This window comes from Caretta caretta, chromosome 3 (genome assembly GCF_965140235.1).
Source record: "Caretta caretta isolate rCarCar2 chromosome 3, rCarCar1.hap1, whole genome shotgun sequence".
In the NCBI taxonomy this organism is placed as follows: domain Eukaryota; kingdom Metazoa; phylum Chordata; order Testudines; family Cheloniidae; genus Caretta; species Caretta caretta.
Genome location: NC_134208.1, coordinates 140,722,201 through 140,735,095, shown reverse-complemented (window position 1 = coordinate 140,735,095; position 12,895 = coordinate 140,722,201).

Genomic DNA, 12,895 nt, shown 5'->3' with positions numbered 1-12,895 from the left:
CGATTCTCAAAGCATTTTACAATCCTTAGTTCAGTTTCTCAGAACCCTTGGAAGCACTATTATGCATGCTGATGGGGGAGAGGAGCTCACAAAGATCTTTGTGAAACAGCTTGTGAAACTAGAAAATGCTGACACCAGATTTTGCTAAAAATTAAAAACTCATTAAGTGATAGTAGCTATCCTGGTGGTAATAAAAGCCATTTGGTCCATGAATGCTGATACTTTTAAACGTCTAAGGTATCCATGAATTCTTGTTAAAGATCCGGGGCTCAGTCAAATGTATGTTTCTAGCAAATCAGATTTGCCCCTTATCCCTCAGTATGTGTGTCAAAAGTGTTTGGTAATGTTTTCTTGGCTGTTTTTAAAATTTATTATTCAGTGCTGCCCCATGTCCTATCCGTTACACTGTGTTGAATACAATAATGTCCACCCATTTTATCTGGGCTAATAAAGGTTTTAGGCACTTGAGTTACTGCAGTTCTCTATGCAAACCATCTCTTCTATAGGCTTGGGTAGATTGATTTGTTTCAACCAGTGGCTAGTGCACACATTCTGTAGCTGGCCTATTTATCGCCTCTACATTTTTAGAGCTTTCAGTTAAAAGTCGACTAGAAATGTCTACTACAATATTAGCAAAAAGTGTTTAGGCATTTATATCTTGGACTTTTCCATCAGTAAACCAGAGGCGCCATATTATTAGTCAGTTATGCAGCAGCACAATTAGGCTGTAATATATTTTTAGCCCTGTAATTTAGGGGTTTATAATCTGAAAGTTTATGCAGAAAGTCTAAAATTAATTTCCTGAGAGCAGCTATGCTGTTTCTGTTGTCTAGAAGTGATTGGGAACATCTAAATGATGATACACTGGTGTGTTGTAGCTTGTAGCTGTCTGTAGCTAGTCTGGTCCCTGCAAGAAAGGCGGGAGCTAGGTTGAGAGACACTTCTGGACTTTGTCAGTCTGCTGGATTGCTCTATGATAGTGCTTGGGGTTAGATCCTCGGTGGGCGTAAATCATTGTAGCACTGGTGACTTCAGTGGACAAGTGCCAATATACATCACCTGGTGATCCAGCCCTGGGCCTGTTTTTGGAGTGTGAAATAACATTCTGTACATTCCACAGTGTTTAGCTGTGATGTACCTGGACTAGAGGCAGAGTCACCTTAACCAGTTTACAAGTACCATGGTTCAATATGTGTCCATACACCAGTATTTCTGTTATCACACCCATGTTTGGGCATCCACACTTGCCCCACTAGCTAACCACGTATGTTTCCGTTTGTTCTGGGCAGCTATATCATAGTGCCTCAGCAGAGGAGAGAGTACCTGAGCAATGTAGAACCAGTTACAGGAAGCCAACTGTATGTCTGTGTAGCCCTCTGTAAGGGTTAAAACGCTATTACCTGTAATAGTTACTGAGATTTGACTATGTTGTATGATAGTCTGGGCAACCTGATCTTTTAAAACAGATTAACCCTTTGAAATGAAGCTATTTTGACAGGCCTTCACTCTTGCTTAGAATGAGTTGCTACTCAGGTGTGGGTAGAGCACTCCCAGTGCAGGGATCTCACACACTTGGAAACTAGCATCTCTTGCTCTTTAATGCTTAGATTTGGAGCTCCAGCCACAGTATATGAGCCAAAGAATCATTTCTTTTGCTAGGGACTTACACGCAAACTCTTTCACTTTTCTTTTTAGCCAGTGACCTGCAGCTGCATTAGCTAACACTAGAGGGAAAAGTCCAAAGGAATCAATGCCTTTGATTGTGCAGAAGACTACCTTTGAGTGGGATCACGGAGAGATCTTGCCTATTAGGCCTATATCCATAATGCATCCAGCTACTGCAAACGAAGTGGTTACACTTCCTCCCCCAGTAACTCTGAAGAGACAACTGAACCCTTTGTCTGCAAATTATTAATAATAATAATAAATAATAAAATCAGTACCTACCTAACCAGTGATTTGTTTCCTGTCATTTACTGCAAACTACAATCCACCTGGAGATGCAAAGTTGTGGGTGTGAAATGGAGAGTCTGTAATGGAATCCAGTACTGATTTGCCTCCCAATGACTGCAGCTGGGTCCATGAGCCATCAGCCACTGGAAGAACATTCCCCCCATTTTACCCGTTTTAAACACACTTTATCTGGAAGGCAGTGCTGGTTGAGCAAATAGATGAGTCCTCCTCAGCTGGCGGTATTCGTCAAACCAGGCCCCGTGAGGCACCAGGTTGCAGCTATTTATATTTTGCCATAGATGCACTGCCATTGAGAAGATTTTAAAGAGCTGATTTAAAGTAAAAAGGGTACAAATGTTTTGGTAGTTCATATACCTCTGGGCTGCGCTTTACACTTAGGCCTCACCTACACTACAAAGCAGATCCACACAAGTTGACTTCTGTTGACGTATTTGTGTTTGTGTCAAGCCTAAAATTTGTCTCTGACTGATATAAGTGCTCCATTATGATGACACAGTAAAACCATCCCCAGAACAGTGAGCTATTGTCAATGTCCTGAGCTCAACACAGTGAGTGTAGGCACTGCATGACCAGTGTCGCTCCTAACAGTTCTCCAGCAGCTGTTCCTCAGTGACCAACACTGAACGCCTTGTCACAATTGTGAACTCTGCTGCCCAGGGGTCACGTGTTACCTGGGGTTCTTTCAACCCGAAGCTCTTGGTAACTTTTACTGTGTGCAAGATGGTGTCAGGAAATAAATCAGGGGAGACACGGCCGTCCAACCAATAGATGGCTGGCACAAACAGGACAACCCAAGAGTGTTTTCACTTAAAGCTAAACTTTACTTAGTCTCAAGCACTTACACACGTCCGCAAAAGGTTAGTAAAACACCCCCAACCCTTGATAATTACCAAAGCTGAGTGTGGCTCTCGAGTGGCTTCCGGTGGCCAAATCTTCTGTCTGCTGGTGGGGACTGCAAAAAGAGTCCAACTACCTCAAAACTTTCCCCCCTTATTTATACATTACTAATAGAATGACATGTCCCTTAAAGAAAACTTGTTAAGTAAGCAGTTTCAATAGTCAAGCAAGAGGTTCCTTCTGATTATTGATTAAGCAGGTGTGGGTTCTTCCAGAGTTTTCAGCCTTCTACACAATTCTTATGAGGAAGGACGCGGGATCAAGCTGCCCTTTCTGTGGCACCCAAAACTCCCCCCAGCTCCTGCCTTGGTCAAACTGAGAGTGCTGAATGGCCAATTTACAGCCTGCTGACTTGGCTGCTTTTAGCAATAAGCCATAGTGGTTTCAGGCACTTTACTGGTTTGCCAAAGTCTCCCCATACACATGAAGATCAGAAGCTATACCCCCTTTTCCCTGCCCTTCAAGACCTTTTGAAATGCCTTTTCCTGATTGCCCAGGTTGGTGAGCGCACCTAGCAGTTGTCCCTTGTTGTGAGCAACTGCCCAGCCGACCACGCCAACTCCATGCTCTAGACATGCTCCTGCCTGGAGTAGACAGGAGATGCTGGATCTCCTGGGCCTGCAGTGAGATGAGGTTGGTCCGGCACAGCTTCAGACCTGTTGTAGAAATGTGGCATCTATGAAAAGATTGCACAGGAGATGCAGGTGAAGGGATACAACAGGACCAGTAGCAGTGCCTCAAGAAAGCAAAGGTACTGTGGCAGGCATATCACAGGGCCAGGGAGGACAACTGATCTGGTTCTGAGCCACAGACCTGCTGCTTTTACAATAAGCAGCATGGCATAGTTGGCAGAGATCCCACCAGCCCCCCACAGACCGCTGTAGCTACCTCCAAGGAGCTGAGCCCCAACTCCCTGCTGGGAACATGTGGCAGAGGGTGAGTGTGGGGGGGTCCAGCTATGCAACGAGCCAGGACCTGTTTGAGACTCCACCACAGTCCAGCCAGTCCCACCAGCTGAGCACAGATGAGCCTGATGAAAGGAAGGGACCTCTGGTAAGTGCGTGCATGCATTTTTCCTTACAATTTTTAAACGTAAAGATGGCGCCCAACCCAAGACCTAAATAGCAGGACACAGGTATCGACTTTTCTTCCTTTTACTCATACGAGAAGAAGTAGTGGTACAAGAACCAGACATAGCGTTACCTGCTTTTCAGTCCCCTGTAAGTTTTTGGATGGGGGTGCAAGTGGAGCAGTTTGTTTGGTGACACAGGGATGTCCCTTGCATCCTCCTGAGAGATCTTGATGAAACTGTCATGGAGGTACACTGACTCCTCAAGGTTTCTAAGGCTGACTGACTTATTTCTTCCTGTGTGTTAACACACTTTCCCACGCCACTCTGCCATGAATCATAGAATGATAGAATATAAGGGTTGGAAGGGACCCCAGAAGGTCATCTAGTCCAACCCCCTGCTCGAAGCAGGACCAATTCCCAGTTAAATCATCCCAGCCAGGGCTTTGTCAAGCCTGACCTTAAAAACCTCTAAGGAAGGAGATTCTACCACCTCCCTAGGTAACGCATTCCAGTGTTTCACCACCCTCTTAGTGAAAAAGTTTTTCCTAATATCCAATCTAAACCTCCCCCACTGCAGCTTGAGACCATTACTCCTCGTTCTGTCATCTGCTACCATTGAGAACAGTCTAGAGCCATCCTCTTTGGAACCCCCTTTCAGGTAGTTGAAAGCAGCTATCAAATCCCCCCTCATTCTTCTCTTCTGCAGGCTAAACAATCCCAGCTCCCTCAGCCTCTCCTCATAACTCATGTGTTCCAGACCCCTAATCATTTTTGTTGCCCTTCGCTGGACTCTCTCCAATTTATCCACATCCTTCTTGAAGTGTGGGGCCCAAAACTGGACACAGTACTCCAGATGAGGCCTCACCAATGTCGAATAGAGGGGAACGATCACGTCCCTCGATCTGCTCGCTATGCCCCTACATATACATCCCAAAATGCCATTGGCCTTCTTGGCAACAAGGGCACACTGCTGACTCATATCCAGCTTCTCGTCCACTGTCACCCCTAGGTCCTTTTCCGCAGAACTGCTGCCTAGCCATTCGGTCCCTAGTCTGTAGCTGTGCATTGGGTTCTTCCGTCCTAAGTGCAGGACCCTGCACTTATCCTTATTGAACCTCATCAGATTTCTTTTGGCCCAATCCTCCAATTTGTCTAGGTCCTTCTGTATCCTATCCCTCCCCTCCAGCGTATCTACCACTTTGACTTTGGCAGGCATCATTGCAGTCAACAGGCGAGAGGCATATAGGTCCAGGCAGCTTTGGGACAGTAGCCGCAGCTGTGCTGTCTATGCCTTTGTTACTCTCAGCAGTTACTCCCACCGCCTGTTGAAAATAGTGCCAGTCCTCAGTGCCATTGTCCTGTACTCATTCTCATGCAAACAAGGGGGCCCGGCTCCACCAATGTTTGGATGTGATGGAAGCCCTCTCCCCGCCCCCCCCCCGGCACCCACCACAGGGGAGGCGGGGGGGTTCCTGGACCTGAGGCGCACGTGCAGTGATGGTGCCCTGTGAGTGTGCTTCCAGGGAGGAGAGGGAACCCCCTCCCCTGGAGCTCACTGCTGCCAGCGGGGAGAGGGTTGGGTGGGGACTGTGGAGTTCTTTTCTCTGGCCCCAGCCTTGGGGCAGCCTGCCTGCACCCCAAACGCCCTTTGTAGTGTAGACATGGCCCTAGATTAGCTGCAGAGCATAAAATGGGGGCCTAGTTCCATCAAGCCTATAGGATTCCAACGTGCTCATATATTTCATAACAGAAGTAAGGAAAAGACACAACAAATTTTAAAAAAATCAAACATCACTATTTCAGCAATGTATAAAATATGTATTCCTGCAAATTAATGGCTCTTACCCTAGAGGATAAATGCAGCCTATCCTCCCCCATACAAGCATGGGACTATTAGACTCTTATGACCATCTATAAAAAATGTCTGTCACCCCCTCCTCCTTCAAATTCATATCCCTGATACCGAAAAGCAAGTAGTTGTGCATTTTTGGTTGATCACATTTTGGCATCAGACTTTCTCTAGTGTAGTGACAATGTAAAGATAACTTGTACATTTCTTTGACTTCAATGGCGCTGCTCCAACTTACACTAGGTATGAATTTTACTCAATATGTCCCCCTAGAATTTGTTTTTTCTTCATTTTCCCTGTTCCTTGCCTTCTCGCCATTTTAGTCTTTTTTCCTTTGGTTTCCTCTGTTTCAGTGTGTCTGTATCCCTTGATCTAACTGTTCTATTATTAATACTTTAAAATTTTTCCCTTCAAGTATGATTTTCACATCTCCTTTTCTATTGAAGACACTTCTTCCAGTTATAATTCTGTCTCTTGTCAGGTTGTACGTGTAACGCACACACCTCCTGGGTGTGGTGCTCTGTCCCATCTAGTGGCACCGAGACCACTTGGAGAGAGATTAATGAGTCTGCTACCGCCTTAACTAAGGGCTGTGTGGCTTTTATCTCATACAGTAGAAGCTCATCCATAAGCTCCGAAGATCCCAGGGGACCAGTCCCGCTCACTGACAACCAGAGTGTGTCGGTGTTACACATGTTTTTCCCTTTGGTAATTTTATGTAACTACAATCTATTTTCCCCTAGTCAAGCCTCTCCCATCTTTGTTAATCATTTGTCTTTCCTTTCCTCTGTGTTTTCCTTGTATTACCCAAATATCTTCCCTTCAATTTGCCCATCTCCTGCCTCTCCATCTCTTTCCTGGTCCCCATGTCCTTTCCTTCCTCGGTGGCTCAATACCTCTGATGACTGGGGACTGTGTGAGATGTCAGATGGAGCCAGTGAAGCCCCTAAAAGGCTGGGGTAGAATTTCTTTTGCTAACCATAGCACTGGGGGGTGAGGGGTGCTGAATGTTTCTCCTCTGAAATGTGGGCTGGTGGGATGGGGAAAATTTTCCTGGGTCTTGTTAGTCTTTGTCCATCCCCCACAGGCTGCAGTCCTGCAGCCAACTATTTCTTCTTATTATTCCCACAGAGCACTCACTGCTGTAGGTGACAAGATAATATGCTGGTGAAACAGCTGTCAATTTCTGTGCCGCTCCATGTATGAGATTTCTTGCCAGGGAGAAATGGTCATTGATTTCCCTCTCCAAGTGCTCCAGAGCAGTGGGAAGGGTATTGAAGGAGGCAGAAATGAGAGGGCAGGAAGAGAAATCTATCAAAGAATAGTTTAACAACCTATGCCTAAATGAAAGGCTATGTGTATTATGGTATATGTTTAGTTGTTTCCTAATACTAGAGTTCATCTGGATTGTTTGTTGTGTACAGATGATGTGCAACTGAGGGATACAAAAATGCTGCCTTATTTGTAGATATTGGCCTTGACATTTAAAGGGGCCCCTCAAAACAGGCTCTGTCCTTGGCACTGTTTTGCTCCTGTGATAAACTCCAGGCTTTTTCTAAGCACTTAGTTGAGTAACTTCCCATAAATCTGTGGGTTGTGCCCACAAATTAGATAATTAGGTAAGTGCTATGGATTGCACCTGCAAAAATAGAGGCTGCCTCTGAAAATTAGGCTCATCAAAAATATGTACAAATAGCTTAATAAGAGAGGAGCCCTTTAGAAGAAGGTTAAAGTGAGAATTGAGTTAAGCCCAGAAAATGCCACCACTAACCACGCTCTGTGAAATCCTCTGGTTTGTCTTAGTTAAAGATATACCAGAATGTCCTTCTCAGTCATCTCCAGTACTGGAAGTCCCACTAATCTCAAATTCTACAATGAGACTTTTGAAAACACATGGCCCTAAAGCAAGTGTGTCAAACTCGTTTGGAAGAGAGGGGTGGATTCCATGTTTAATAATGTATGGGCTAGGATATCAATGCAGAACGTCACACACCCCTCAATCCACAGAGTATGTCCCACTGAGATCAGGGGGATGTTTGTACAGAGAAAAATGGGGAGAATGCTGTTTGGGTAATAAGTGAACTTGCATTTGTTATTTATTGAGCAGTTCATTGTCAGATTCAATATCCCTGTGCAACAATATACCCCCATTTAGGCCACCATTACTTTTGCCCTTTGTTCCTCTTTCTCTGTCTTTGCGCATCTCCACTGTTGTTCTCTCTGCATTTCCTTCCCTGCAGCAACTACTAATTCCCACCACCAAGGGCTTCACTCCCAATCCTTTCCTATTCCATACACTAAAATGATCCACATTGGGTTAGTTAATGTTGACACTGAAGTGCCATCATTTGAGTTTAGAGCTGACACGCCAATGAGATTAATTGAGGATAGGGGGAGTCCATATGTCTGAGCCTTTGCTTCAGGCTGTCTTGCAGACTCAGGGAGACATCATGACCTCAGTTTACACTCCATTCACATTTGGAAATTTCTCTCTGAAGCCATGTGAGAAAGAAACTTACTATTTTCAAAATGGAAGCTTAGCTGCTGCATAACCTGATTATGTCTAAATATATATGTCATGGAGGTATGTTTGACACCCTTCCCCTACAGGAACCATATATATTTGATCACCCATCTACCGTTTATAAATGGGTCATCCTAGAGTGTAGGATCTTTGCACTAGGGCATGAGGGAGGCAAACTAGTGACAGAGGATGTGGAAAAAGCTAATGTACTCAATGCTTTTTTTGCCTCTGTTTTCACTAACAAGGTCAGCTCCCAGACTGCTACGCTGGGCATCACAAAATGGGGAAGAGATGGCTAGCCCTCTGTGCAGATAGAGGTGGTTAGGGACTATTTAGAAAAGCTGGACGTGCACAAGTCCATGGGGCCGGACGAGTTGCATCCGAGAGTGCTGAAGGAACTGGCGGCTGTGATTGCAGAGCCATTGGCCATTATCTTTGAAAACTCGTGGCGAACCGGGGAAGTCCCGGATGACTGGAAAAAGGCTAATGTAGTGCCAATCTTTAAAAAAGGGAAGAAGGAGGATCCTGGGAACTACAGGCCAGTCAGCCTCACTTCAGTCCCTGGAAAAATCATGGAGCAGGTCCTCAAAGAATCAATCCTGAAGCACTTGCATGAGAGGAAAGTGATCAGGAACAGCCAGCATGGATTCACCAAGGGAAGGTCATGCCTGACTAATCTAATCGCCTTCTATGATGAGATTACTGGTTCTGTGGATGAAGGGAAAGCAGTGGATGTATTGTTTCTTGACTTTAGCAAAGCTTTTGACACGGTCTCCCACAGTATTCTTGTCAGCAAGTTAAGGAAGTATGGGCTGGATGAATGCACTACAAGGTGGGTAGAAAGCTGGCTAGATTGCCGGGCTCAACGGGTAGTTATCAATGGCTCCATGTCTAGTTGGCAGCCGGTATCAAGTGGAGTGCCCCAAGGGTCGGTCCTGGGGCCGGTTTTGTTCAATATCTTCATAAATGATCTGGAAGATGGTGTGGATTGCACTCTCAGCAAATTTGCGGATGATACTAAACTGGGAGGAGTGGTAGATACGCTGGAGGGGAGGGATAGGATACAGAAGGACCTAGACAAATTGGAGGATTGGGCCAAAAGAAATCTGATGAGGTTCAATAAGGATAAGTGCAGGGTCCTGCACTTAGGACGGAAGAACCCAATGCACAGCTACAGACTAGGGACCGAATGGCTAGGCAGCAGTTCTGCGGAAAAGGACCTAGGGGTGACAGTGGACGAGAAGCTGGATATGAGTCAGCAGTGTGCCCTTGTTGCCAAGAAGGCCAATGGCATTTTGGGATGTATAAGTAGGGGCATAGCGAGCAGATCGAGGGACGTGATCGTTCCCCTCTATTCGACATTAGTGAGGCCTCATCTGGAGTACTGTGTCCAGTTTTGGGCCCCACACTTCAAGAAGGATGTGGATAAATTGGAGAGAGTCCAGCGAAGGGCAACAAAAATGATTAGGGGTCTGGAACACATGAGTTATGAGGAGAGGCTGAGGGAGCTGGGATTGTTTAGCCTGCAGAAGAGAAGAATGAGGGGGGATTTGATAGCTGCTTTCAACTACCTGAAAGGGGGTTCCAAAGAGGATGGCTCTAGACTGTTCTCAATGGTATCAGATGACAGAACGAGGAGTAATGGTCTCAAGCTGCAGTGGGGGAGGTTTAGATTGGATATTAGGAAAAACTTTTTCACTAAGAGGGTGGTGAAACACTGGAATGCGTTACCTAGGGAGGTGGTAGAATCTCCTTCCTTAGAGGTTTTTAAGGTCAGGCTTGACAAAGCCCTGGCTGGGATGATTTAACTGGGAATTGGTCCTGCTTCGAGCAGGGGGTTGGACTAAATGACCTTCTGGGGTCCCTTCCAACCCTTACATTCTATGATTCTATTCTATGATTCTATGTCTCTTGTTATAAGTTTATAGCATCTGGCACAATAACGCTCTGATCTTCAACAAGTTGTCTGAGGGTCACCCATAAAATAAATATTCATTAATCAGACCAATAAGCGGAGACTAGTCATGTACAATTTAAATCGCTAAATATTAAAACTGATGTGAACCTTTTGACCAACAGTGTGTATTGTGGAGCAAATTCTGACTCAGCTGGGCAAAGGCCTGTTGTGGCAATCATGTCACTCTGTGTTGAGCCATTGCTGCAGTCTGATTAGATTTAAAGGGTTGCTTGAAACAGCATGAACTGCAGCAGTCCAGAGTGAAAACAAAAGTACAAATAATTAAAATAATAATTTTTTCAAAGCTGGAAAAGGGGGAAAAAAAACTGAACGTGATCACAGTCAGTAAGTTCACAGCGAAGTGGCTAGTAACATTGGCACATCCCCTCATAATAGAAATAAGAGACCGGAGTAGGTTATCATTACTGTAATGGAATCTTTTTGAGATTTGCATCCCAGGGCACACAGCTGGGCCTAACATGATCAACTGCTAAAAATTCCACTAATTTTTTTCAGCTGTGATATACAGGCAGAAGAAAAGGTTGTGCCCCATTTAGATATCAGCACCTCAGCGTTACAGTGAGACATTTTGCTCTTGGACCTTCACAAGGTGGGCAGGGTTAGGAGACCATGGATTCAGACACATTTCCTGCACTTGATAAAATCTTTTTGGTTATTTCAGCAACGGAACTCATTGTATCGTTTGTAGCAAATGGGTTGATAACAGGTGTGACTTGCGCTGAGTGGCTCAAAACCAGAAAATTAACTGTGTGCGACGTGATCTTGACTAGCTTGGGCATCTCCAGTTTTTCCTACAGTGTGCAATGTTGATCAATAGTGTTCCCTTTATATTACATCAAATGGTGAGTGCAGAGTGTGAATTATGGAGAGCCATCTTTATGGTTTTGTTAGTAAATATTAACCTTTTTAGTCCTGAAAAGCCAAACTGCTGAAAACAGGCTGCATAGAAACAGCTCCTTGCTGGCAGATAGGAAATTGGAGGAAAGAGAAAAAGAAGAAGAGCAAAACAAGGAGTTAAAACAACAAATGGAAGATGTAATTATTTTAAATACCTCCTTGTCTTGTCATTGGCAGGAGACAAGAAATAAAATTGGAGGATTTCAGGAACAAATTAGTCACAAAGCTAAAGAGAAGCTGAGATGTTAAAAACAGGCTAGGAATCTCAAATGGGGAGTACAACAGCAGGTTACAGCAGGACCAAGACTGGAGAGGGGAAAGAAATTTGAAGGCACTGTTTGGATGTATCTAACTACTCCCAATCTCTGGTTTGCCACCTGGCTCAGTGTCTTTTACTGCCTGAAGATTTCCAGTGTCAACTGACCCCTCTTCTTCTGGCTGAAGATGAGACTGTCAGGGCTACGAACACAACTACTCGTGGTCTCCTTGCAGGCCTGCTGACGGGAGGAGGGGGGCAAAAGGGGCAATTGCCCAGGGGCTCCGAGCCCCGTGCTTTGGGGGACCCTGCGGGCTGGCACAATTGGCCAGTGCAGTAGGTCCCAGAAGTGACAGATCTGTCACTTCCATCCCAGGCCCCACACCCTCCTAGGGACAGCCCTAGCCCTGGGGCCTAGAATTGCTGTTGGCAGGCCTGTCTCCTTGCTGGTCTCCTTGATCACACTGTCCCTTCAGCAGGGGGTGTATGTAGCCAGTATTTAGGCAGCTCAGTAAAGACTACCAGGAAACACCACAGTGAAATGTAGATATAAGGATACTTCCTCCGTTGGCCTTATTATTTCATCCATGCTTGGAACGTACATTCACTTCATTATATTTTTTTAATTCATCCATACAATTGTTAATCACTTCTCTGTGCAAACATATCAAGAGGATGGAAAAAAATGCAAGCAGCTCCAGGGAGGCCAGCACTGAGGCTCATGACAGTGCTGTTACATCTCTGAGCTCTTTCCTTTTATTTTGTATTGTTTATTTTGTGTCATGACGTCTTTTTTTTTATCAAAAACATTTGCTGATGGCAGCCCTTACTTGATATGGGTCTGTGGAGTGATAATGGCTGCTTATCCCTCTGGGCACTCTGTTATCCTAATTTTAGGCAATCCCAAGATGAAGAAAGCAGCAATGAGGGCTCTAAACCATGCCAAACGCAGGCTGACAGAGGAGACTCCATAAAATCTCCCATGACTGGAACCCGCAGAAAGAGAGCCATGGCTGTATTGTGCAATAGGAGCAACTTATGACTGGTATCTAGGGCTGCCCCAAATAGAATGAATAGCAGTAGTCCAATCTGAAAATGAAGGAGCAAAAATTAAAATCAATAATAAAAATCAGGAAAGAAGATCAATAGAAAAAAGTCTGTGAAGCAGGTCACAGACAATCACTGCTCATAAATGAGGAAGTGGATATACAAATAAAATGCATGAGAAAGGAGTAGATCATCACAAACGTAATAGAATCTTTCTGAGATTTGCATCCCAACAAACAAAGCTGAGTCTTCCAAGTTCAACAGCTGAAAACATCTCCCATCTCACTTTCAGCTGCGATACAAAGGCAGGACAGTGCAGGCCCCAATAAGATACCAGAAGCCTGGCACTTTAATGAAGAGCTTCAGAAGCTGGGCAAGCATTAGTGACCACAGGCAGAACC